The sequence below is a fragment of the Onychostoma macrolepis genome, chromosome 07 (assembly GCF_012432095.1).
Source record: "Onychostoma macrolepis isolate SWU-2019 chromosome 07, ASM1243209v1, whole genome shotgun sequence".
In the NCBI taxonomy this organism is placed as follows: Eukaryota; Metazoa; Chordata; class Actinopteri; order Cypriniformes; family Cyprinidae; genus Onychostoma; species Onychostoma macrolepis.
The window spans coordinates 28971636-28998522 of record NC_081161.1 but is presented as its reverse complement, the minus strand read 5'-3'; the positions used below and the strand labels follow the sequence as shown (position 1 = coordinate 28998522).

Genomic DNA, 26887 nt, shown 5'->3' with positions numbered 1-26887 from the left:
AACAGATGAAACTAAAATTGTGATCGCTGTTTAAAATGACAAAATTGATTAAATATCAATGCTTTATGTGCGCACATTGTACGGGAGTTTGCTCAAACCGTGTCTCTCAGACAGTGTACACATATACTAACATATTTGCTGCTAATTGCTCACTAAAAATCACTTGTTTTTTAAACCACAGCGCTTCAAAGCTTAAATAGATTTACAAGCTTTTATGACAGTTCAGCACTGAAATGTCATGTGAGAATAACCGCAAAAGAGATGATAGTCCATCGGGTTGACAAATTTATTTTACCATTATAACACCAACCAACCCCATTTTACTGTAAAATAAAACAATCAAAAATTTAAGAAAAACTGTAAAATTACAGTACTAGTAGTTTTGCTGTCTTATTTTGTCCTTTTTTTAAACATTAAACCATCAAGATTTTATTTTGGCTGAAATTCACAGGGATCCCTCATAGTTCTCTTTTGTTGACAACAGCTGCTTTTAAAAACTCTTCTTAGAACAAGTTTGGGAAGTTAGTTGGTGCATGTTGCGTTCGCAGAATTACGTTACCAGCAGCCCAAATGCAGAAAGAAAAAACACAGAAATATGAACTGCTTGCATATAAATGTTCACTCTAAAACACACGGTGCATATATTTATTTAATTAAATCACAGCCTACTCAATTTGATAATTGCAGCCATATCACAGTTTCTTTATATTTCGATTTATCGTGCCGCCGTAATTGGGATATAGAGTGTTCCTGACTTTGCTAATGTGTCTTGAAACCTGGTAACTATCTGCCTAGACCTGTAAATGAGGCGAACAATTCTCAATGGCTCGGTCACGTTTCACTGTCTCTGATCAGCTTTATCACATGCTGCATATTTGCACTCCAAAGAAATGAATTAAAACAGTCTAAACCCATTTTCTAACATAAGCGTAACAAGTTGGTGTCCTCTGATAAGAAAACACAGACTTCAATTTTCTTCAAAGACGTGATCTCTTACCTTGCTTGTCTTTTTATCAACCTTTTATCACAACTTATTATAATGGGACTACTTCAAACCCCATAGTTCAGTTTGATTAAGAAGCATATGATATTTCGTCACACTAATTGTACTGGAAGGTGCATGAGGGAATTCTGGTTGATTTTGGCCAGGGGGGAAATTTGGAGCACAAAAGAGTGTAGTAAAAAAAGAGGGCAAGAAAATTGGCAGGAACTCTGACTCATTATGAGGCTTAGTTTTCAAAAGGTTGCTGAGAGTACGTGGATGTTCAGATTCTGTGGCTGCATTGTTATGTGGGTGGAGGAAGAAGACCTTCAGCTGTTCATAACAAAAAAAAAAAAGCTATGTCATAGTTATCGTGTGGGGAAATGTCTACATAAAGTCATTGCTGAAGAAGGCATTCCGGCTTTAACATGAAAATCCACTATTCACCTGTTATAAAAATAGTAGTTTGTTGATTTAAAAAGGCATTGTGTGCCATACTTGAGCTAATGGAGTCCATTATAATGAATGGTTGTCTGTGATACTGTTGTAAACACATGGCCAGGGCCTCCTGTGGGGACTAATATCAGTCAATTGTGGGAAGTCGGTCTCACTTGGCCCTTGGCTGGACACTTCCTGAGCCCTTGGACACAGGGGCCACTCGTAATTTGGATCACTCGGATGCTCTTGATGAGTGGAGAGCTGGCCAAGGAGCAGTGCTGGCCCAGGCCCTCTGCCAGCATCACTAATCCACCGCTGCCGCTCTCTCCCTCCACACGAGCAGGTTTAAAGGAAACTCGAGCGAAACCTTGCTCTACCAAACTGGGACAGAAAAACACTGTGTATGTAAAGGGCGCTAATGGATTTCGGGCATCCAAAATCAATAAAACCAGCAGACAGAAAGGTTTATGGCTTTCTTGTAACCAATATGCTAACCGTGTTGCTGACTTTGAAATTGACGTTTTTCTCAATTGAAGAATAGTGGGTTGTACTTCAGCAGTGTGCATGGTCTTTTGTTTGTTTCCCAAGAAAGATATCCATCCTTTTTGCAGAGTCTGTTTATGAAGTAGGTGCAACTCTTTTAAAAGATTAATTTAATTTCTGTAGCAGCTTTTTATAGCTTTTTCAATTGCTGTATACACATTGTGTTTTTTGAATATGACCTGCAGTTCTTTTCATTGTTTTGTATGTTTGTACCAATAAATGCAATATGTTTAGACTTTAAAAGTTCAGTTTCTGTTGGACTAAAATAGTTTGTTTTGAAATATCATGCTAATGCTGTAAGGCTGTAATACACTAGTTAGGGTTGGGCCGATGGCTGACAGACATCACGATGTTGAGCCGACATCGTGATTCCTTCCCCCCCACCCCCTCTTCCACAACCCGCCACATCCCAATACCATGTTCGGAAAGGAAATGAAGTGTACTATGGAACCCCTAAAGGGAATAAATAGCCTACGATTTCAATACTTTCTCTCGCAATTAAATCGTTGGGTAATTATACTGTATATAAAGTGCGGGCATCAGGGATCCGCTACTAATATGCAGGGCATTGAAACTGCTTTCATGTGCGCCTCATTTCACTTTCACTTTCGAGATTCGAGATCACACGGACAGTACTTACCACACATTTTACAAGATTAGATATTTGTCAGTGCTCAGTATCTGCAAATCATTCACCATCATCCTCAGTCATCTCTCCTTACTCTGTGTATGTGGTAAGTGTGGTAAGTAACTTTCATGTGCTGTGATGTAACGGGCAATGTAGCTAGCAGCTAATGTCCCTTTAGTGCAGGCATCCTCAAATCTGGCCCACTCCTGCAGAGTTTAGCTCTAACCCTAATCAAACACACCTGAGCATGCTAATCAGAGCCTTCAAGATCATTAGAAAATCACAGGTAGGTGAGTTTGATCAGGGATGGATCTAAACTCTGAAGCAGATTGGCCCTCCAGGGAAAGATTTGAGGAACCCTGCTTTAGTGGCTCCGTAGAATGTGTTATTTGTTTTCAGTGCCTTTCTGCATACAGATTCACACTTCGGGCACACCCCTAACCCCACCCTCCGATGTCATCATCCATCACGATGTTTCACTGTAGACATCGTCCGATGCCAATTTGGTAGACATCGCCCAACCCTAACACTAGTATGTGGCTTTTGCCATGATTTGCAGTCTGGACGTGTTGATGCTAGTTTGCAAAAGAAACAGTCAGTCTATGCTGGGCACATACTTCTTTTTTTTAGCTTGAGACTATGAGTTGGAGTATATCCTATCAAACATGTCTGATATTTTGAGTTGATTTTTGAACACGTAATTGTTTTGCAATTGCAATGAGACTGCATATGTTTTTTGTGTGTGTGTCTGCATGTGTTTTTTGGAAACAATTAACAAAGTTGGAAAGCAAATTAAAAAAATAAATAAATAAATCACAGACCTAGGTAATCGCTTCGTTCAGCATGTATTCACATTTTTTGGGCTAGAGTTGGCCTTGCCATTATGAACTTGCTCTGAAAGACACATTGTGTAATGTACTTAAATAGAACAGTGTTGTTGCTCAATTATAACTGATCACTGGAGGAAATGGATTTAATTCCCTCTCATACTCTAGTCAGCAATGACAATATTCTTCATCCTCACTTGCCCTCAGTTTCATATCCCATTTCAAATATGCACTGACAAGTCTCTATTTCTGCTTTTTTGTGTTTGGTGCATCTTTGGCTGTCTATCAGCCTTCTTCTCTCCAGTCATTGTGCATAGCTAGCAGCCACTGCTGGATAATTTCTGTCTGTTTGGTAAATGACACTCATCTCACAGCGTAAGGTCTGCTCTTAAAAGTCTTTTAAGCTCTGCATGTCAGAGGCCTTTAATGAAGCCGTTTTAGTGCAGCACTGTCTTTTTTTCCCTTTTTTTTTTTTTTTGCCTTTCAGGTCTGGTTTTTGCTTCTCTTTGAAATGCTGCGTTCTGTAGACCACAAATTGGTTGTTAGATTCCTGACTAAATTGCCGCTCAAGTGTTAAGAATTTGAAAAAGGCATTTTTATTCTTTGTATTTAATTTAAAATAAACATATTCTGCAAGTTTTTCTTTTGCTTTCTGCTTTGTAACCTAGATAAACAACAACAAAGTTTGTGTGTTGTGAGCTGAACTCACAGAGGTACTGTAGACATCTCGTCTGTTGTGCTACAGTACATAAGTAAGTGTCATGGTCCATGGGGATCATCTGGGGGGGTTTGTTTATCCTGGCAGTTGAGCCCCTTGCTGTGTCACTCGGGGCGCCTCCAACCCAGTTCGGTTCACAAACGCACCCATTCATATTTCAGTAATGCCCGACTATCCTAACCTCAACAGTGCAAATCCCACCAGCCCTGTAACAAAGACCTTGGGCCTTGTCTACCCGGGTATCAAGAAAAACAGTGTTTTGAAAACAATAGAGATGGTGTTGTTCTTTCTCTTATCTGTTGTTTTAGCTGTAGAACGAACAAAGCAAAGGGAGGGGTGTCAGGGGGTCCAGTCTAGCAATTATTATTTGGCAAAGCAGCCACCAGCCAGACTTTATATGTGCGTGCCAGCTTTGTGACGTTCTCAGAGTTATGGTAGTGATCAGACTGCACACACTGGGTTCTGATGGAGGAGTTCTCGTTGGCCTGCTATGTTTCCTGCTGTCCAATAAGCTGTCAAGCTATTGACATGACTGTTGGACATGTCACACCCCACCTGCTCTGCTTCACCACCCAGCTGAGATCAGATGCAAGGGCCTGGACCCTTCCCAAGCTCTTGATTTTTTTCCAGTCTCTTTAGTGCTCCAGTGAGTTTTCAGTAGCACATGCCTGGTCGAGCTAGTCGAGGCATCGTTGACGGTTGAGTTGATCTATGAGTTACTGTCACACACCTGCACGGCCTCTGACTTTTTGACGAAATCTGCTGTTTTGAAACCAAAGTATATCACTTAAAGGATTCCTGAAGCCTAAGAGTTTTTTTGTTGTTTTTTTTTAAGGAAAGCATTGTACCTTTTCCTCTAGTTTTCCAATTTTCAGCTGAGACATGTTGCCCTCGGACCTCCTACAAGGATCTACTTTCACGCCATGTCGCCTCTCGATAGTTTGCAGGTGTGAAGAGAATAAGAATGTGCCCTTCTGTGAAAGACAAAGTGCAACTGTAGAGCTTTGCCTTGATCTTCAGCAAATATTGTGCTGCTGATTATCTTAAAGCTTCTTAAAATCCATCAAAGGATTGTGTCACATGTGAGCTTCGGCGTCTCATGACAAGCATGAACCCTTTGATTTCAGTTAATACAAAGTTTTGCAAATCTGTAATGCAATTTGGATGTGCTGGATTTGCTGTTGGCCTGTTTTGACTGAAAATGCTGTATTTTGAAAAGGACAGTTCTGGCCATACACTACTTTTGGGCATTGTCAGTTCAATATTGTTATTGCACTCTTCTCAATGCTTGTTTTCTGAAAGCAGCTTTAGAAAGATCAATGCTTTAAACCCCCAGTGACAGTAGGAAGAAAAACTTCCCTATATCGTCTAAAGAGAAAAACACCATGACTGGGAACCCGTCCTCTGGTTGATACTTATTTGTCTTTATAATTCTAGCCATATAATTAACAGACTTCAGCGATTAAAGAGTACTGGAGGAGAGCTTTGAAATCTTAGTGTTATTGAAATAATGCAGAAAGTAAATGGCATAGTTTCATCTGCTGTTTAGACCTCACAATTGCCTCTTGAACAAATTAATTTAATCAGTCAGTAAAAAGATTCTCAAATGTACAAGTAAGTTAGCCTCATAAGTCAGATTTATTCACAAATCATTCAGAGTTCACAATTGACTTTCTCATTGAACCAGTCATTTTATTGTTTATTTTATAATCTCTATTAACACTTTACATTGTACATATCCTTTTTTATCAGGCAGACTATTGAACCATCTACGACCATTTATGTCAAACAATTCTGTAAATTGGCAACTTAAAAAAATGGGCATTGAAATATTTTAAGGTCTACAACTGAAAACATTGTCCTAACATTATCTAAGATATTAGTGCATTAAATAGCCATAATATCAGATTTAGCAAAGTAAAGATATTGGATCACAAATATCTATTCATCATTTAAAATGAATAGTCCCTTAGTGTCAGCAATAAGACTTATGATATGACTTAAGTCTTATGATAATGCTTTCTTGTGAATTCAGGCATCCTTGTTTCTTAACTTCTATTTATAAAGTTTGGCAGTTAAACACACTTTTTCCACAGGGGGGAAGTAAGGCTTTTTTTTTTTTTTTTTTTTATACAGTGCTTCAGAAGAGCGGTCTGAAAAATCCCTTCAAAGTGTGCAGCTCAGTCGTCTGCACTTATTTGCCCATCTCTCTGCATGCATAATAGCTCTTTTTTTAAGCGTCCTTTGTGCTGCTTTGGCTCCTTTGGCTGATGGAGTGCTTTGAGGTCAAGAGAACTACTATTTATCAGGCCTTCTTTAGTGAAACCTATAGGAGAGTTCTTGAAAAGCACATTTAGCCAACATTTGAAACTATGCTTAAATAGATCCCTCTCATAAGGAGCCTGCCTAATTAAAAGAAAGCATTCTTGAGTTGTAGTGTGGCTGTTTTTATTAAAGGTGAGTGGAGCTCGAGTTTGTGTGGTCTGTGTGTGATAGGAAGTATGGTATTTTATGTCTCTCAACTAGAGTCACAGAAACATAAGCAAGGCCTTGGATATGTGACGTATTCAGTTTCATAAGGCCCATGTGTTTGGCCTGCTTGCATCCATTCAGTCTGTTGCAGAGAAAAGGACAATGGAGGGTCATATGTACTTGTACACACATGAATACTTCAAAAAGTGAAAGCAAACTGAGCTTTTTGATTCAAACTGAGACCATTTCAAGCAGTGCTCTGAGTATGGTTTGCTGTTAGTCTGTGGTGTGGTTCACTTCTAAAATGCTTTTTTGAATGCAAAACATAGGAGACAAGCCACTTATTTTAATCTAATACAATTGAATTTGCCCCCAAAATAGAACGCCCTACATTTGATATGAATTTAGTGCTGATTTTTATGCTTTCATTTTCTCTGAGAAAACAAAACAGTATGTTGACGCCAAAGATTAATAAAGGGTGTTTTGCACAGATATCTGTGCTGGTGATCATTATTTAGGATGCTAAATTATTTGCATTAATCCAGATAATTGACATTTTTGTTTAAAACCTTTTTTTTATTGTTTGACTGTAAAAAATAATAGGAAAAACATTATAATTCACAAAAAAGATGAGAGGAGAATTAACTGAGACTCTGTCAGTGTTAAAGTGGATCAAAAATAGATTTGAGCCCACTTTTAAGGTAAGGAACAGTGTGAGTGTAATAAGAACTACTGTAAATTCTTTTTCATTCTGTCACATTCTTGGTTCATTTCAAGGAACTGAACTGAGTTTGGTTCTTATAAAACTTTTTGTGAAAACATCCTATATGACCTCTTCTTAAAAAAAAAAAAGGCACTAAAAAGACACCAGCTGCGATAATGAACGGAAACAGTATCATCTCTATTTGAAGATTGCTTTCAAAAATAAGCCTGTTGTCTCTTTGTTTGGCAAGAAACAACGTTGTTGAGAAAACTGAGGATTTTCACCAGGAAGTGTTTTCCAAGCAGACAGCCTTGAAATGAACCCTGCTGTGCATCCTGTCTTCAGATATTTTACACAGAAACACTCATATACACGGTATGGAAAGCATAAACCTTGCAAATACGTTTTTGCGCTTGCTTTGAAGAGGAGCAACAGCTTGGATATCTGTTAATGTGGTGAGTGCCCTGAAAGCCCTCTGACTGAAACATGTCATTTCCACAGAAGGCAGGAAGTTAGATTCAGTTCCAGCAGTGTACATCAAAGAACGCTCTGAAATCTGGAAAAGCTCTCTGTGGACGCAGGATGATATGACTCATATTGGTGGATGTTTACTTTGCTCTGTTGTGTTTGTGCTCTCTCGTTAAGTACCCTGAAAATCCAGCTGGGATTTGTCAGATTTGGGATAATTTTGTGTCCAATTTGTTTTAATAGAGTGTAGAGTATATTGCCACTGTCTTTCTAATTTGAAGTTAAGGTGAGTTTTGCTTTTTTTCCACCATGCATGTTCAGAGGGACTGAAGCACATTTTCACTTTAAAATGACCCACTTTAGCATGGTATTTGAGTCACGCACTAAAATTCAGCACTTTGCTTCTCATGGTGCTATACTGCAGGCACACACACACGCTCGGAAACCCATTGCACCTAGTTAGTTGTCTCTCTTCCCGCAGGCCTGTGTGGAATATTCCAGCCTGTTTGGAGGGTGGGGGTGGGGAGCCCAGTGTGAGGCTCTCTCACTGGGGAACAGAGTTGTTCACAAGCTCAGTAAGAGGATTTTTCTCCCTGTTGACTGCCATGATGCCAGGTAGGGAGCTCAGGAGTGGGGATGGGGGGGTGTTTTTTTATATTTAGGTTTAGAAGACGAGTGTGGTGGAGAAGAGACAAACGGCTTCCTCAGATTACCTTTTATTGTTGTTTAGCTCATCGCTGCTCCAGAGACAAACAGAAGAAGGAACTGCATTCTGCTTTATGAATATTCATGAATGTTTTGTGGCATCTCTTGTTAATATCAAGACTAATATTAACTTTAATGATGCCCCAGTGATAATTTTAGACTAGTTGATAAAGCTGCAACTCAGCTCACAGTACTTGCATTCCAGTAAATTGTTGTTAATTTACTGTGCTTTTATGCTTTGATTTTGGGGTGGGCGATATGACCTAAATCTTATATCACGATATGAGTAGTTTTATTTCACGATAACAATATAGTAATTTTTGTTTTAAATAAGGCCTTTATGATATCAAAATTTTTAATACCATAGAAATTTCAGAATTTTTTTCACCAGTGTTGATATCACAAAAAACAAATACTATCATAAAAAAAAAAAAAAAAAAACTCAAGCGCATTGAAGACAAGTAAACAGTCAGCGATTTAAATAAGAATAAGAAACTAATTACAAGCAATAGGACAACAAATAAATAAGAAATGCTACATACATTGTATAAAGTAATCAGATGTAAAAAGTTAAATATGTATTTCTTGTAGCAGTGATAATTTTTTTTTTTCTCTTTTGTTGTTTGATTAACATAAACGACAGGAATATTAGACTGCTGTCAATTTAAGAGCTGCCCAGATCCAGTATTTTGTTACACATGTGTTTTCTTTCTCAGCTGTTTGCTTTCATTTAAAGGCCTGTTCACACCAAGGACGATAACTATAAAGATAACGATAAATATATAGTTCTAAAAATTGTTCTCAATATTAAAGAAAAGCAGAGTCCATACCACAGCTATGACGATAAAGGCAAAGAGAAACAATATCATTAGAATCACTTTCAGAATGATTATTTTTCCAGCTGATGAACGATAAAAACTTTGACACCCAATCAGGATCAATCATGCTGTTACAACAAACTTGGAACAAACAGAGGATATCGTTCACTGGTGTGGCCGCTAATATCGTTATCTTAATTGTTGTCTTTATGGTTATCGTTCTTAGTGTGAATGGGGCTTAAGACCTAAATAACGGCGTTTACGAGAATACTTGCAAAAATCGGCATTTTGACATACAAGTATGTGTATTTAATCATTCAAGGCCTATAAGGCTCAAAAATAATTTTATTCATTCATTACTTCCACGCTCTGAGTTTCACGTGCGTGTGCCTCTCTAACAGCACTCAGAAAAGTTTCTCAGACAGTACATGCATATAGCGAAATTAGTTTTCTTTCGCTGCTTATTGCATTTCAATGGCTTAAAATCACTTGGTTAAAATCATTTAAGTTTTTGTGACCATGTAGCTGCATCATGTGAGCGTGTAACTGTGATAGAGATTGATTGATTGATACCTTGATTACTGAAACATTAGGACATTAACACCACATTATCTTGTTGATTGACAGTTTTTTGTGAAAATGAGTTGTAATAGTCTTGCATACATCGGTTTATAGCTGTCATGGGGTTACATTTTATGAGTGTAAAATAGCTTGTTATATTGTATATTTCATTTCAGTTTTTTTATATATAAACTATTTAATGATATTAGTAATTAAGTATTTTATATTTTTATGAAACCACAGTTTTAATAATGTGGTTAGTGTTTTTATTTATTTATTTGTTTTTTTGAGAAAGTTTGAGAAGATGGTAGTATAGTGCAGATTTAGCGTCAAGCATTTTTTCTTTTTCCCTGTCACAGTCACTCATGTTTGGCCTGTGAGAACTTGCCATATGCTGCTGTCTGAACGCATACCAAAGGCTTTATATAGACTCGCTCTCTGATGTGTCAGCACTGTTTAACTCTGTTTTGTTTGCTGGTTTGTCGTCTCTAATTAATGTCGCTGAGTAGTTCTGACTTGTCATAATGGTTGTTTGAGCAAGCTCTGAAAACACTGGAAAAAGCTCTGAAAAGTGTTGCAAGTCCCTGCTTTGGGATTAAAGTTAATTCCTAAATGTCACCCTCTGTCATGCGCTCCATCTTATCCATCACAAAAGACTTTGTTCAGTAGTTTGTTTTTTTTGTCACTGTTAGATAAGCTTGGCTAATCAAGCTGTGGCGGTCCTCTGAATGTCTGTCTGTGAACTCTTTACTGGTTCTGCATCTGTTAAGAAACTCTGAGCTGTCATTTAATTTTCCTGTTTCTAATGGCATTGTAGATTAGATGAGAATTAGGGATGATTTTAGTGACACATTCATCTCACCACAGTGAACCTATTATAAAATATTATACTCGACGTTTGTTTTTTTGCCTCTGAATGTGTGAGTTTTTGCAGTACCTCATATTAATGTGCATTTATATTAAGCCATAGGACTCCACTTTCCACTTTTTTTTAAATTTGCCATTTGTTTAGTCTTAAAATGTGTTCTGTAGGAATTTACAATCAGCACTGACCAGTAAACACTTTTTAATCCGTGTTGGTCCAATTTGTAAAATATGCTGATTATAAGGCCGATTAATTTAGGCTCATGATCATAGGACCCTCCATTATGACTAGATGGCCTACCTATTTTTCAATGAAATTATATTCTATTATTATATTATATTATTCATGGACCAAGTTAATTTATTTATTCAACCCTCTACGGACATCTTTGCAATTGAATCGCCATTGGCTAGTAAATGTTTTAGTTTACTTGCCAGACTTATATACATTTATAATGTTTGTAAAATGGTGCAGCTTTTTAAATATCTGAAAGAACACTCTTAACATCAGTCAGTCAAGCATTATAATATGATAATCAAGTATTATTTAATGATAGAACTTTAGTAATTAGAATTAAAACCTGGTAGCCATGTATGAATGCAGGTGCTTTTTTGGTCATTCAGTGTTTCTGTAAAAAAAAAAAAAAAGGGAAAAAACTAATAATAATAGCCTGATAAGATAATAATAATAATAGTAATGATACTACAAGTTCTACAAATAAGAGCATTGTAAAACGGACTAAGGGTTAACGAGCTGCTGGGATCATGAATATTAATCACGTAGTCTGCGTTCGTTCGAACTGATTTGCTGAAATCAAAACGGGGACAATAATTAGTGAGCGCCAATTGCGCATTAGTTCCACCTACTACCAGAGAAACCAGCAGTTCTTAAAAGCTGAAGAATTCCAAAGGAACTCTGTTATTTTGACAGGAAAAAACAGCAAAGAATATCGTTTACATGTAGGGATGTAACGATTACCGGTTTGACGATAAATCATGATAAAATTCCCCACGGTTAGTATTTCCATTTTATATTTTAATTATCATTAAAACCGTATTCAATTACCGCGATTTGAACAACTCATGATGTATAAATACTGTCCAGTATAAAGCACAGTTTTAAGTAACAGTCTCACGTGCGCACAGCACGCAGAGTAGTTTCGTTTTGAGTGAGAATAGAGCGGAAAAGCTGGGAGGTTTTAAAAGGGTGCTAAGGGAATTATACAAATTAATATATGAATGTAGCTCTGAAGGTTCTGACTGTCTTCATAAACGATTCGATGGCATTTTGTTTTCATCTTCGCTCCATGTAATACCGAAAGGAAGTGTTCTTAATCGCAATACTGCTTTGTCCACGGGGTTTACGGGAAACAGCTGTTATTCAGCTTTTCCATAAGCACCACCTAGTGTCAGAGAGTGGATTTACAGAGACTTATATTCACATTCAGCCTGTGTGCAGTTTCTGTCTGGTCAAAAACGGGCCGAATTTGCATGCCCTGCTGAAAATTTTGACCGGTTGATGAAAAACAAGCTTATGTGGATTCTACACATTTATTTCATTTTATATGTATTATTCAAATTACTTGTTGTGTAGACTGACAATAACTTATTGAAAAGAAAGTGTGGCTATTTCTGTACAACTTTTGAGAAGCGCTCAAAGCAGAGCACAAAGTCGCGTATGGCTTAATTCAAATTTATGGGCACATATACTTCTCTCATTCAACAAGAATCCAAGTGTTGCGACGTAAAATTTGGCAGCTAACCAATTATTTATTTTGCAAACAAAGCTTTGTACTTAACTCTTGTTTTAATATTCACGCCACCAAACATTCATATGTGCAAAAATATGTTTTGCCATCATGGTGGGCCGGTTGTCACTCTAATCCAAGTTTATACTTGACATTGTCTATAAATATTGTCGACCAATAAAGAAACGCTTGATATTTTCCAACTTAGGCCCTTTTTTTACATTTTGATATCCAGAAAATTGGTAGATTGTAGATAGTGGATTGTCTTGCACCTCTTTCTCACTAGCTGTGTGTGTGCTGCCGTTTGCATAGAAACAGCATTAAGAAACACAGCAACAGTACAGACATGCAAGAACACTTCCAGCTGTCGTTTGCAGCCTCTGTGCAGAGACACTTTTTCACCATGACAAGAGTAGGAATTTTAGACAGTTCTTCTGTGCTTGTGGGGTTTTGTTTCAAGCATTTGATTTGTGTGGTGTCAGCCCCAGGCTTGGTAACATCCATTTGCTGCGCTGAAGAGACCTCAGGAGAGACTGATGAGAAGACTTGATTCCAGATGCTCGCCGAAGATCATCATCATCTATATCTATGAAAGAGCTTCTTCCATCCCCTAGTCTCGCTCTCTCTCTGTCTTTGATTTTCCCCCCCACTGTGACAATCTCTTCTCATGGAGTATGAATTATAAATCCTGATATGAACATGAAGCCTTTGATTAGTAAATAATGCCTTGCACTTATGCAAAGTTCAGATATGGATGAATAATCTGTCTGCTCCTCAGACGCTGTTTCCTGCTGCTCTGCATTTCGTCCTTGCCCTCATATCACCCTTGCGGAGATGCTGTGATATAGCTTTTTGAAGCACTCTTTGCTCAAAGGCTTTTGATTTCGAGCATCAGCTGATAAATATTCCGTGCAAGTTCCTTTCATAAGCAAACAAGGTGCAGAGAATGCGGCGCTTATCTCTTCGCCGACAGCCGGAAGACGCACTGCCGCTCTCAGGACTGACATGAGGGGCAGAGGTCGCAAGATGCACCTGTGCCTTTGTGTGTTTTCGGGCTTGTATCTCTGTAATCAGCAGAAGGCTGCCATGAGTAACACTCTGCTCGGGCTGGTGGGTTGCGAGTGGGCCTGCTCGGTGCCGTCACTGAAGCATTAGCCCATCTGAACTCCTCTTCAGTGAATAATCGCACACATACCTCCGTAGTCAGGCACGAGCCCACGGCCGTCTGACCAAACGTCTGTTTGTTTTGTTCATGCGATTCCACATCTTGGGTTTGAAGGAAGGCTGAGGCATTCTCCTGAGGCAGAACTTTGAAATCTTAGCCTCACTACAGCTGTTTAATGTGTAAGATTTGAGGCTGTTTATGCATCAGGAGAAATGCAGCACATCTAGCCTGGACTTAAAAAGGAACTTCTTTCTTTTTTAATTTGCAGGGCTTGGAGGCTTTGGTGACTCTGATGGAACCAATCTCTCCTGGATTGTCCTTACAGTCCAGAGCTTGAATTTGCTGCAGGTTGTTTAGCAGATGTATGGGTCACAAATAAACATTCGGATAGTTTTTATGTATATGAATGTTTCTTCAATTTAAGGCATTTATGTCACAGGGGTTGATTTTTAATAACATATTTCAACTTTTTCTTTTTGTTACAAGAAGGTCATATTATTTTTATTTTATTTTTTTGCTTGTTAAAGACTAGACAATGGAAAATAGTTAATTATACCCTTAAAAGAGACTGTATATGATGAGTCATATTAAAAATAACAATGCATCACATCTTTCTAAACTTTTATTTCAGGAGTGTATATGTAAAGTACCTTGAACCATGAAACTTTAAAGTACCAAAACCCTTAATCTGCACTTGAATATAATAGTCAAATGTTCAACAAAATGAGCAGAAAAAACACTTTCTGAAATAAAATAAAGTGCTATGTTACTTACATTTACATTTACATTTAGTCATTTTGCAGACGCTTTTATCCAAAGCGACTTACAATTTGGGGAACACATGAAGCGATTCATCTTGAAGAGGCAATTCGACAAAGGAAGTGCTTGTAACACCAAGTCTCAGGCATTGTTTAAATAAGTACAAGCTAGCAAGGAAGGAATAAGTAAGGAGAAAGATTTTTTTTTTTTTTTTTTTTTTTATGTGTAGGTTGAAGTCAAGTAGTGTCGAAAGAGATGAGTTTTCAGCTGTTGCTTGAAGATTGACAGGGATCCAGTACTCGAATATGGGTGGGAAGATCATTCCACCAGCCAGGAATGGTGAACGAGAATGTTCTGGAGAGTGATTTTGAGCCTCTTTGTGATGGTACCACGAGGCGTCGCTCACTAGCAGATCTCAGACTTCTGGAGGGATGTAGATTCTTAATAGTGAGTGCATGTAGGCGGGTGCTGAGCCTGTGGTTGTTCTATGAGCAAGCATCAGTGTCTTGAACTTGATGCGAGCTGCGATTGGTAGCCAATGCAATGAGATAAAGAGAGGTGTAACATGGGCTCTTTTGGGTTCCTTGAAGACCAGTCGTGCCGCGCATTCTGAATCATTTGTAGAGGTTTGACTGTGTTTGATGGAAGTCCAGCCAGAAGAGCATTGCAGTAGTCCAGCCTAGAAATGACAAGGGCCTGGACAAGAAGTTGTGCAGCATGCTCCGTCAGAAAGGGCCTGATCTTTCTGATGTTGTGTAGTGCAAACCTGCAAGATCGAGCAGTCTTTGCAATGTGGTCTTTGAAGGTCAGCTGGTCATCAAAGATTACACCAAGATTTCTGACCGAAGTTGATGGGGTAATTGTTGATGAACCTAACTGGATCGTGATGTCATGCTGTAGAGTTGGAGCGGCAGGAAAGACAAGAAGCTCAGTCTTTGCCAGGTTGAGCTGGAGGTGATGTTCTTTCATCCATGCCGAGATGTCTGCCAGGCAACCTGAGATCCTTGCAGCTACCGTTGGATCATCTGGTTGAAAAGAGAGATAGAGCTGTGTGTCATCAGCATAGCAGTGGTAGGAGAATCCATGTGCCTGTATGATGGGACCCAGTGATGTAGTGTATGTGGAGAAGAGGAGGGTCCAAGAACCGATCCCTGAGGAACCCCAGTGACCAGTGTATGTGCTTTGGATACCTCCCCTCCCCAGGCCACCCTGAAAGACCTACCAGTGAGATAGGATTCAAACCAGCGAAGTGGAATTCCAGCGATGCCCAGTGATGAGAGAGTGGAGAGGAGTATCTGATGATTGACAGTGTCAAACGCGGCAGATAGATCCAGCAGAATGAGGACTGATGATTTGGAATGGGCTTTTGCAATTCGCAGGGCTTCAGTGACCGAGAGAAGCGCAGTCTCAGTTGAATGGCCACTCCTGAAACCTGACTGTTTAGCGTCCAGTTTGTTGTTCTGTGAAAGAAACAATGAGACCTGGTTGAAGACAACACGTTCAAGTGTTTTCGCTATGAATGGAAGGAGAGAGACAGGTCTATAGTTTTCTATAAGAGAAGTGTTTAATGTAGGTTTTTTGAGCAGTGGGGTTACCCGAGCCTGCTTGAACGCAGTGGGGAAGATGCCTGTGAGGAGGGATGTGTTGATGATGTGTGTGAGTGTCGGTAAGAGCGTGGGAGAGATTGCTTGCAGAAGGTGCGAGGGATTGGGTCAAGAGGACATGTTGTAGGATGGTTGGAGAGGAGAAGTTTGGATACTTCAGCCTCCGTCAGGGGACAGAAGGAGAAAATGGGAGGTTTAGCAGTGGAAGTGGTTGGTTGGGGGTCCTGTGTGCGTGGAGGTGAGAACTGATCACTGATCGATCTAGTTTTGTCTGTAAAAAGTAGCAAAGTCATCAGCTGTAATAGAAGTGGTGGGAGGTGGTGGAGGGGACAGAGGAGAGAATTAAATGTTCTGAAGAGATTACGCATGTCTGGAGCGCTGTTGATCTTGTTGTGGAAATGTGAGGATTTGGCAGTGTGGACATCAGCAGAGAAAGATGAGAGCAGAGACTGATACCTACTCAGGTCCGACGGGTTGTTTGATTTGTGCCATTTTCTCTGCCGCTCTGAGTTTAGTCCGATGTTCACGAAGAACATCAGATAACCAGGGGTTAGAAGGGGCAGTCCGTGCTGACCTAGAGGAGAGAGGACAAATGTCGTCTAGACAAGAAGTTAAGGTAGAGCATAAAGTTTCAGTAGCTGCGTTTACATCCAGAGATGAGAAATGGGTAGGTGAGGGAAGAGAGGAGGATACTACAGAGGAAAGATGGGAAGGAGAAAGGGAGCGCAGGTTTCGTCTAAAAGTAACCGGTAGGGGGGTTGGTGGCACACGGGTAGCAAAATGTAGTGTAAATGTAATGAAGAAATGGTCCGAGATATGTAGCGGTTGTACCAGAATGTTATCTGCAGTACAATTGCGTGTAAATTAAATCAAGTTGGTTGCCTGATTTGTGCGTGCTAGTAGTGGTAAGGCGATTGAGATCAAATGAAGCTAGTAGCGAGTGGAAGTCTGTAGCATAAGGCTTGTCTAGGTGAATGTTGAAATCACCAAAGACTAAGAGTGGAATGCCATCCTCCACAAAAGAGGACAACAACCCGTCCAGCTCCTCTAGGAAGGTGGCTAGAATTTGTCCAGGGGGACGGTAGATTACCACAATCTGGAGTTTTATCGAGCTGATACAGTAATGGCATGACATTCAAATGAGTTGTAATTGCAAAGGGTAGAGTGGGTTGAGTATTTCCAATTGTGTGAAACGAGCAGGCCAGTACCCCACCCGACCAACTTGACGCCAAGTATGAGAGAAAGAGAAATTAGTAGAGAGCAGCTGGGGTTGCTGAGTCTTCTGGACGAATCCAGGTCTCAGTCAAGCCCAAGATGCTGAGAGTGGATTTTAAAGAAAAGGCAGAAATGAAGTCAGCTTTGTTGACGGCTGACTGACAATTCCAGAGACCCACAGAGAAAGCCAGAGGTGTAGTGGAAGATGTAGAGATAGGGCGTAGGTTAGCAGTATTACGTTGCCGTCTGCGAGTGATGTTAGGCGTGGCTGAGAGAGAACCGGAATGTTTTGGAGACACATGATAGAGGTAGAAGGAAAGAGGATAGGAGAGCAGAGTGAGGAAGGAAAAAGATACTTAAGTGTGTAGCTCGGTGTCGTTGCTCGGTTCAAGTCGCACAGGAAAAAGTCGCAGGTCTTTACACTCCTCGGTCTTCACACGAGGAGGCTGAACACGACGGCTGAACGCTTCCGCGTCAGCGCACACACCTCAAACAAATACACAGTCTAGAGTGAAAAAAAGCTGTGGTCGCTTTTAATTAGCACAACCACCAGCCAATCGCAGGGCAATGGCTCAAATCGAAACTAACACTTCGCACTTAAGTGCAGGAAAGGAGTTTAAGCTAAAGGGCAGTTATTATAATGATCAATAAGTGCAATCAAAAATATAAACCACAACGAAAAAGCAGAATAGAAATAGGTAGGAAACGAACTATTCTTTCCTAGCAACAAGGAATTAATAGAATGAGTATTAAAACACTTACGCACTGCCGTCTGTCTCTTCTGGTGACTAATCGCCTTCTCCATACTTTGCATACCGTTTCAGTCATGTTTAGTCATGTTTTCCCAGCAGTTGGGATTTAAAACGTGAAGGTGCAGAAAGAATTCTGGAAGAGGTTTGATCCTCTGCCTCCGTCATGGTTTTGCTTTCTCGCGCCGGCTTTAAACGTATATGATGTCATCTAATGCAGCGGCACTGCGCATGCAGACTGAGGTAAACCAATCGATTTTTAAATCGTTTAAAAAAGAATCGCGATAGTTAGGTGAATCGATTTTTGAAGGTAAATCGGTCCATTCGCCGCGGGGCCCCCTCACCAGTTGCACCGCCCAAAGGACGGCCCTGGTTGTGATGAAACAGAAGTAGCAGCAGATCTTTATTTTCTCATTGTGATGTACATCTAAGTGATGAAGATAATTAAAAAAAGACTAAATATAGTGCAGGGACATGGTTCTATCCATCAGTTATTATTTGGGTGGAGGCAGATCAGCTGAATACGAGCTTGCAGTTGATTGTAAGAATGGGTTTAAAGTGATTAAATGACTGGAGTCCAGCATATGTCAGCAGAGAGAAGTCTTTCAACAGAAACATGCATAGATCAATTGTTCACAATGAGATGCATTTAGTAAAGAGGTCCATTTTAATTTCATGCTGATTTTAAACTAGAGAAAGCGTGAAAAGTTTGCTTTCAGAAAAGTTTTTTATTCATTTATTTATTTTTTAGTAGTGCCCAGTTAAAGAAACCCCCATAAAAAGCTTATAAAAAATATTGTTGATTTGTAAAGGGCTGTCAATGATTCACATTTGCTCTTGGTGTGAATATACTTTAAGCTTCCTTAGAGCCATGTCTGCACTTGAGCACTCCAAGAGAGCTTCCTTCAAGGCTGTTATTTGGATGGACTTGTGTGCATGGCAAACGATTTCAGGAGAATGCCTCGGGTCTTCAGTTCACAGTGCTGCTGCTGAAAAGGTCTCTTGTAATATAGCTTCTGCTTCGAATTGATTTGTACTTCAGCTGAACTTGGTTGTGTGACGTTAGTGCAAGATGTCAAGAAATGAAAGAGAAATGCATTTCGATTGCTTTCTATGCCACACTTTTTCTCACTTGAAGCTTCCTGATTTACCATTCCTAACTCTCACAGGGCTCTGAGATTAGATGATGAGAGGAAAGAGAGATCACAGTTATGAGAAACTAAGTTATAGCGTCTACCATAAAGCCTTGCAGAAAGAGAGCAATGGATGAATGAGAGAGAGGGGGAGGTTGTGAGAAAGAGAGCTGCTGGAAATCATGAGATATCTTTAGGTAGAGACACTCGGCAGGGAAGCATTTATGAAGCAGCTGCTAAGGTCTTCGATTCAGAGTGAGGATCTTCCGTCTCTGTTCATATGGAGAGGTGGCAAGAGAGTGAGTAAGGCCAAGGTCCAAAATTAACACTTGGCAAGCGCCAAATGTGAGTATGAATTGACTTAATTGAGTTGTCTGGTAATGCTATTAAAAACTGCAACATTACATGGTTTAAGAGCGACGGACTGAGGCCAGTGTTACAGCATTTCAGGCCAGTTAACAGAACAGTACTTGCTCTTGCTGCACTGCCATTGAAAAGGTAACATTTATTGATCCTGTGCATGTCGTTTTATGCTTTGCGAACTTCAATTATTTGTTTTTCTGTGATTACGTATTCTCCATTGTTGCAAATTATGCTGATTTGGTTGATAATTTTAGCTAGTGAACATAGATTTAATTTAGTTGAAAATGACTACAATAATCTTGCTGCATATGCAGTACAGGTAAAAACTTTGGGGTCAGTAAGATTTTTTTTAAATGTTTTTGAAGCTTTTTATGTTCACCAATGTTTTATTTGATCAAAAATTTATCTATGTTTTTTTAAATACTCTTACTCTTACAATTTTTTAGGTTTTCTAAATGAATAAAATTCTGTAATGTAAATGTAATTTGTTCTTTTGATGGTAAAGCTGAATTTTCAGCAGTCATTACTCCAGTCCACAGTGTCAGAAATCATTTTAATATATACTCTTCTTCTTCTTCTTCTTGAATACTTAAAAGCATTTTTTTTATAACATTATAAAAGTCTTTACTGTCACTTTTGATCAATTCAATGTGTCCTTGCTGAATCAAAGTAATAATTTATTTTCAAAAGAATCCTACTGACTTTAAAAGTTTTGAACGATATTGTTTCTTAAAACAATTCACAATACAGTGTCATGGCTGGTAAGAAACATTTCATAGCCGGTTACCCACCTTAGCATGTGTGGCAAAAAGTTAATTTTGGACCCTGAGTAAGACTATGAGATGAGACTGAGAATCCCAGGAGGCAGTGTAGAGATATCAGGAGAATGTATGCAAAGCCTCTTCAAGAGCCATAGGAATTTTACAGATGAGCAGCATATCCCTGAGAGACTATGACAGGCCCCACACATCTCCCCTACTGCGACACTCAAACTCCCAGCTTCTCTTTGTTCCCATAATCCACTGTGACGGTGAGGGTCGCATTTCCACTGCAAAGGGTCTGACTGGAGGAGGGGCTGCAGGATCACACGGGCCATTTATAGGGCCACAAAAAAGTGCTGGGGCCCTGGATATATGTCCACAGGGTCAAACAAAGAGTTCTTTCTCCTTTTTGAGACACTTGATGTTGCTTTTGTTGCTGTTGTTTTGGCTCTCAGAGTTTTAATGTTGTCCTTCGTATACATGGGGCCGGACGAAATAAAACAAGTCTTCAAAGAGGGTTCGACAGCATGTTCTGTTTTTCTATTTGCACACAAGCCTGAGCGCTTCCAGAATCCTCCAAATCTGATATTAAGATGTTCTTGTCCAATCCATCCTCACAGGCACTGAATCTGCCAGCCCACAGTACGTTAAGAATGGGGTGCTTTCAAGTGCACATCTGATAACTGGCCATATTTTATCCGCCGCTCCTCTGTCGGCTTCTTTCTGCCGCTCTCCCACCTTCCCCGCTTTCATTCTTTCTATCATATGAAGCTGAAACCTCCATTACTCTCGAACGCAGAGCTGGGGAGATGAAGTGTGAGATGATTTCCTCTGAATGTGGCCATGTGCTGACTCTCGTTACTCTCGCTCTTAATAGATTCCACACTTCTGCACATTGTGAGCGTACTCGACAAGGACTCCTGGATATGTCCTTGTTCTCAAGAACATCATAGTTGCTTTTGTAGAGTAGACGTGTGTGGGCGTTGTTTTCATATTCAGTGTATGAAATTCTCCCTCTCTATTTCTGATAAGGGTGTGAGAGCCATTGATTTGAGTCTGTAATGTTATGTTTGGGAAATTACCCACATATTGCAGCATGAAGTGTGTTGGTGTTAGTTTATTCTGTTCCTACAAAAGGAAAATTGAAAAAGCTTCACTGTTGTGTATTGTTGAGAATGAACTCTTCAACCTCTAATTCTTTTTTTCACCCCGCTCCCACCATCTCAACTCTTCTTCAAAATCTCCTCCTCTCCCCTTAGTCTTTGAAACTCCACTCTCTTCTTTAGAGATTTGTTTCAGACTAATTCGATTAGCTTTTTAATTGCCTCCATTCATGAGAGTGTGTATGTGTGTGCATGCAGACGTGTGATGGTGGGATGGGTTTAGAAGGACCTCAGTTCATATGCACATTCCCGTGTGAGAAGTGTCCTGAAGGAGCTGCCACGTTAACAAGAGGAGTGCATCTCTCTCTCTCTCTCTCTCTCTCTCTCTCTCTCTCTCTCTCTCTCTCTCTCTCTATCTATCTCTATCTATCTCTGTCTCTCTCAAGCATATGGCATGTGCTCTGAACATTAACTAACCCTCTGGGGCTTTTAGCTAAAGTGCGTCCTTATTTGGTGTGTGGAGAACATTAGACGCACCGCATGGGCACAGTGGACAACCTGTACTTAAATACATCATTCACTTTGACTGTGTTTTTTTTGCTCCTCCATGTCTTGGGAAACGATAAACACGTTTGTGTATGCTGTGGACTATGTGGGAATTGTGTAAGGAATAGTTCAACCCGAAAATGTGTATATAAATTTATGAACATTGACGAATGTATACATAGAGCTCATCAAATATGGTAAACATGGAAGCTCCATTGTACTTGCTTGACACGTGCATCAAACAAGCATGTTTACCATATTTGATGAGCTCTATGTATGTAACTTGATCAGTGTTTATGTATGAATACAATTTTATTTTCCAAATCTTACCAAGTCATTTGATGGTTTTGTCTGAGAAACAGGCTAAAATATAAGTTGTTATTCACTGAAAACTGTGACATTTTCCCTAGCCTCTCTTTGGCACGTTCACGACAGAAGAATTTGATGCCCGATTCATGAACTAGCCTAATTTTTCAGACTGGTTTTATGAACTTATTCATTGTAAAGATCGGGCTCAAAAGAAAAGATCAGTAGCTTGAGAAAAAGTGAACCGGCACGATGAGCTTTGCTCAAGTTCTCATTGATACTTGATGGCTGCTGGGGTGATTTGAAAAGACTGTTTAATGTCACGCTTCTTTTGTCTGCAACCCTCCTTCTTTTCTAGTCCATGAGAGGAGAGTATGACCTGAAGAAATTACTAAATTGCTGGGATTTCATTTTGAGCTTCTGTGATTTGGGTGAGAAGCAGGCATAAAAGACGAGGCTTTTAATAGTAACTGCCGACAATGCCCCGCAGACAGCCACACGTAAATGAGGTGTTAACTAGGACTGACACGCTGAGATTTTGCTGCTGTGACTCTCAGACAGGCATCCTGAAGATCAGCCTCCGTGACTTTTTATTAAGTAGATGTGCACTGAAAAACATTAAGTAAATTTTACAGAAAGGATTAATGAAAATGTGTGTTGCTTATGTTGCCTTTTAAAGCTCTTCTTGGCTGAATCATCATAAATTATCTATACCTGTCTAAACATTCCCGGTATACCTATTCTTTTTATACGCCATAACATTGTTACATTGTGACGAATGGGAGCCTTGTCAATGAGGCTTGTATACCGACAGAATGTTATAAACTAGCGAATAACTGATTTAAGTGCTTCGTCAATATTCCCATTTTATAAAAAAAGATCAATACTCTCTTTACGGTGTGATTTACTGCAGTTTTTAATTTAACAAGCCTTTCCTCGGGTGCTGGAAGACTGTTATGGTGGAGATTAATTGTGGGGTGAAGAGTTGCAGTCACTCTCCACACACTGTGGCTGATGGATCGTCACTACATTAACGACCGGGCTGTCGACAAGCCTGTAAATTCATCATGAATGCAATTACTAATATGTATTTGTTTCTTCTCCATCATTTATGGTCTATTTAAAGCCTGTAAGTCAGTGTTCCTTGACGTGAAAGTGTACTTAATGCCTAGGCCAAATGTGCTGTGCCAGTTTCATTTGCACTCACGACAGATTTCATTTATGGATAACTGCCTAATTAGCTTGGAGTTGATCTCATCTTAACATCCTACAACAATGCTGCCTTTGCCATTCGTTCGACCAAGCAGTCAACTCAACCAACCGCCAACACCATCAGATGATATTTGATAGTACATTTAATCTGCAGTTTGAATAACTTGTCCTCCTGTGGAAGCCGTTAAAGCTGTTTTCAATCAGATGTTTGCCAGCAATGGGATATGCCATTAACGACGCAAACGGGCAACCAGTAAACAGGCTTAGCTGGTGTTAATAGATGATATCTGAAATTGGGCCACCACCTCAGAAGAGATAAGGACACAGTGATGACTTAGTCCTCATGAGCTTCTTCATGGGTTAGGTTACGAGTTTCTTGAATACAAGGAAAAATTGTTCTTTAAAAAAATCTCCTTTTCTTTTCTGTCCACACAGCTCAGCTAGAGCAGTACCTCATTACTGTTTTTGTTTCCTCTGTTTCAGGTATGACTATTTTGTGAAGAAGATCCCTAAATGAACTGGAGTAGAGGATCGAAACTGTGGCATAAACCGCAATGACGGCACAGTCAGACGTTCACTGGTGATTGGAGCTGGGTAAGAAACAAGAACCAATGCTGTGATTTAGCGACCAGCGAACTTGGGTATTTAACATTTCACTGCTTCAAAAAAAAAAAAAAATAGTTGAAGTTCTTATTGTACAAATGTTTTTGTCTACCAATGCTACATTTATTTGATGAAAAATACAGTAAAAACAGTAATATTGTGAAATATCATTATAGTTTAAAATAATCTTTTTTTTCTTTCTTATTGTAATTTTTTTTTAAATGTAATTTATTCCTGTCATGACAAAGCTGTATTCAAGCCATTACGTTTACATGCACAATTTTTGGTTCAATCGGACTGAATTCATTCCGATTGATGAATCTGAATGTAGTGTTTACATGAACGCTAAACAAAGTGATCGGGTTGATGTGCAGGTTTATATGTCACAGGCTTCAAATCGGAATAGATCTTTTTTGACATGTGCACACTGCACAGATACAGAGTTTCTCACTGTTTGCACATAACAACCACTCTCCTACACTGTTTCTTTATTCTTTTTAACAGCAGAATTAATATTTTTCCATTTCTGGACAAATATACATATAAACTGCAGTGCCGTGCTGGTCATATACAGATCTTTTTAACAGCAGAATTAATATTTTTCCATTTCTGGACAAATATACATATAAACCTGCGATCGAGTGTTTACATGCACACTCAATCGGATTAGAAAAGGAATAAACCACCTCCTTCAATCCGATTGAAATTTCATTCCGATCGAGCTCAATCGGATCAATTTAAGGTGTTTACATAAAGCCTTCAGGTGTTTACAACGTAGCCGGTGTCGCATGATCCTTCAGAAATCATTCTACTTTGTTGATTTGGTGCTCATAAACATTTCTTTTAACTGTGCTTCTTTTATATATTTGTGGAAACTCTGAGACAGGATTCTTTAAATAGAAAGTTCAAAACAACAGCATTTATTTGAAGTAGAAATCTTTTGTAACTTTTTAAATGTCTTAAATGTCACTTTTGATCAATTTAATGCGTCCTTGCTGAATAAAGGTATTCATTTCTTACCAAAAAAAAAAAAAAATTTATTGACCCCAGATTTTTGACTCTTTGTTTTAATATAGACAAATCCCAGATACTAATCTACTGAGAGCTTAATTTACATATTACAGATCTAAGCTACATAACAAGGCACTTTGCACAAATGAAGTAAAGATGGATTTAGCCATGAGTCATTGGAGAAAATGACTTTTATATTTCCTCATTAGTCAGTCAGTACAACGGCTAGGCTGTTAGGTATGTGTAAATGGGACAGTGTGGTCAGATTTAAGTTTAAGCTTCATATCTTGTCAAATCATCCATGCAAGTCTCTTACGAATGTCATTCTGTCTTGTTTTACACGCTCCATCTGACTCTAGCTTGATCTGATGATCAGCCTCTTTCCACCCATAAAGCCCCGTTCACACTGACAGAGATTAAATCACTGGAGGTTGCAGTCTCTGCGCTGATGGATGCAAGCTGGCTGTATCCAGCCTATATCCAGTCTTCATTCCCATTGGTAGTAGTCGCCACATTTCGTTGCATCGCATCCGGTTAGGATAAGTGTAAGAGTGACTGCAGTAAGTTTGCTAGTGCTGTTTATTTGTGTGTGTGTGTGTGTGTGTGTGTGTGTAGGGGGTCATAATGGCCCTGTCAGATGGTTTGCTTCTCCTGTCTTCATTTTATGAGAAGTGTTTAATCCCCCCGTTGGCCGTAAGATCGTAAGCTTTTTGGTAATATAACAGCTCTAATCCCCTGACTGCTGATGAATTGGATGAGGGGCATTACCTTCAAAGCAATTTCTCTGTTCACCCACTGCAAGAAGAGATATGACTATAAACACGGGTTTATCACACAGACTAGTTTAAATAGACCATTGACCAGTCATTTTGATTTTTGTTTTGTTTTATCTTGTTTTCTATTATATTTTAGTGAAATCTTTGTCTTATCAGTCAGGTGTCTTCATGGATTATACATCGCTCTTTCCAGCTGTCTTTAGTGCTACTTCTGGATATGCTGTCGTTAATTGCATTCATGTAGAAGCCAAAGTTGTTTTTCCTAGGGCCTTCATGGTGGTGTTGATGGAACAGGTGTGTTGATTAGATCATGAATCACAGCCAGAAGGAGGTCTTTGCAACATCTGCTCTTTGATCATCTTGCCTTTCCAGCTATAAACTGGATTTACATTTTAGTGGGAGAGTAAATAGCACTGTACCTCAGTCTAATATCAGATCAAACCTGCAAAGAGGTTCCGTTCTAGTGCATCTGATTGGTTGGCTTTGAGCCTTACTCTCCTGATATTACACCAAAATGAAGGGTTAATTTTAAGGCTTGACCACAGTTACTGGGCGTGTGTTCGTTCATGTGTGCGTGTCCTCTATAACTGGCGTTTTGTTGATACGGGAGTTCTCCCCTACTCCCTTTCTAATGAGAATTAGACTAAATCGCATCCAGTGCATTATTATTAGCCTGTCAACTGTGCTTATTATGGGCTGCATCTGTTACACAGGGGGGAATCCCTGTGATGTCCCTCTGGCAATATCTTTTTCTCTAATGAGCCTAATAATGTAGCTGTTTCACACCAGAACAGAGGGAATTGGTGTGTTTTTGTTTCATTGGTTTACTTCTTTCATTTATCCGCAACCATCCTTTAGCTTCCAGGTCTGGCATCAGTAATAAGCTTCTTTTGAAGCTGCTGATTGCCCTTGATTCATCCCCAGGCTGATCAGCAGTTCAGAGGAGTGGAAATGTTCAGAGTTTAGTTAGATCTGACACACCTGAGCTCAAACACATGACTCACTTCTCAGTGCTGCCCAGAGGGCAACACTTCTCCTTGGCATCGGACTTGTACTATTTCTGCTGTTGTCCTTGACTAGAAGGAGCATGCCACCACCTGATCCTG

General features: G+C 39.5%; 1 protein-coding gene across 1 annotated transcript in view; it reads left to right on the top strand.

Annotated features, from left to right (window-relative positions):
* Positions 1–26887, top strand: part of glceb (glucuronic acid epimerase b) — a 48563-nt gene that overhangs the window by 2400 nt on the left and 19276 nt on the right. Inside the window, 1 exon segment of the mRNA XM_058782504.1 lies at positions 23875–23985. The gene's annotated coding sequence lies outside the window, so the exon portion shown is untranslated.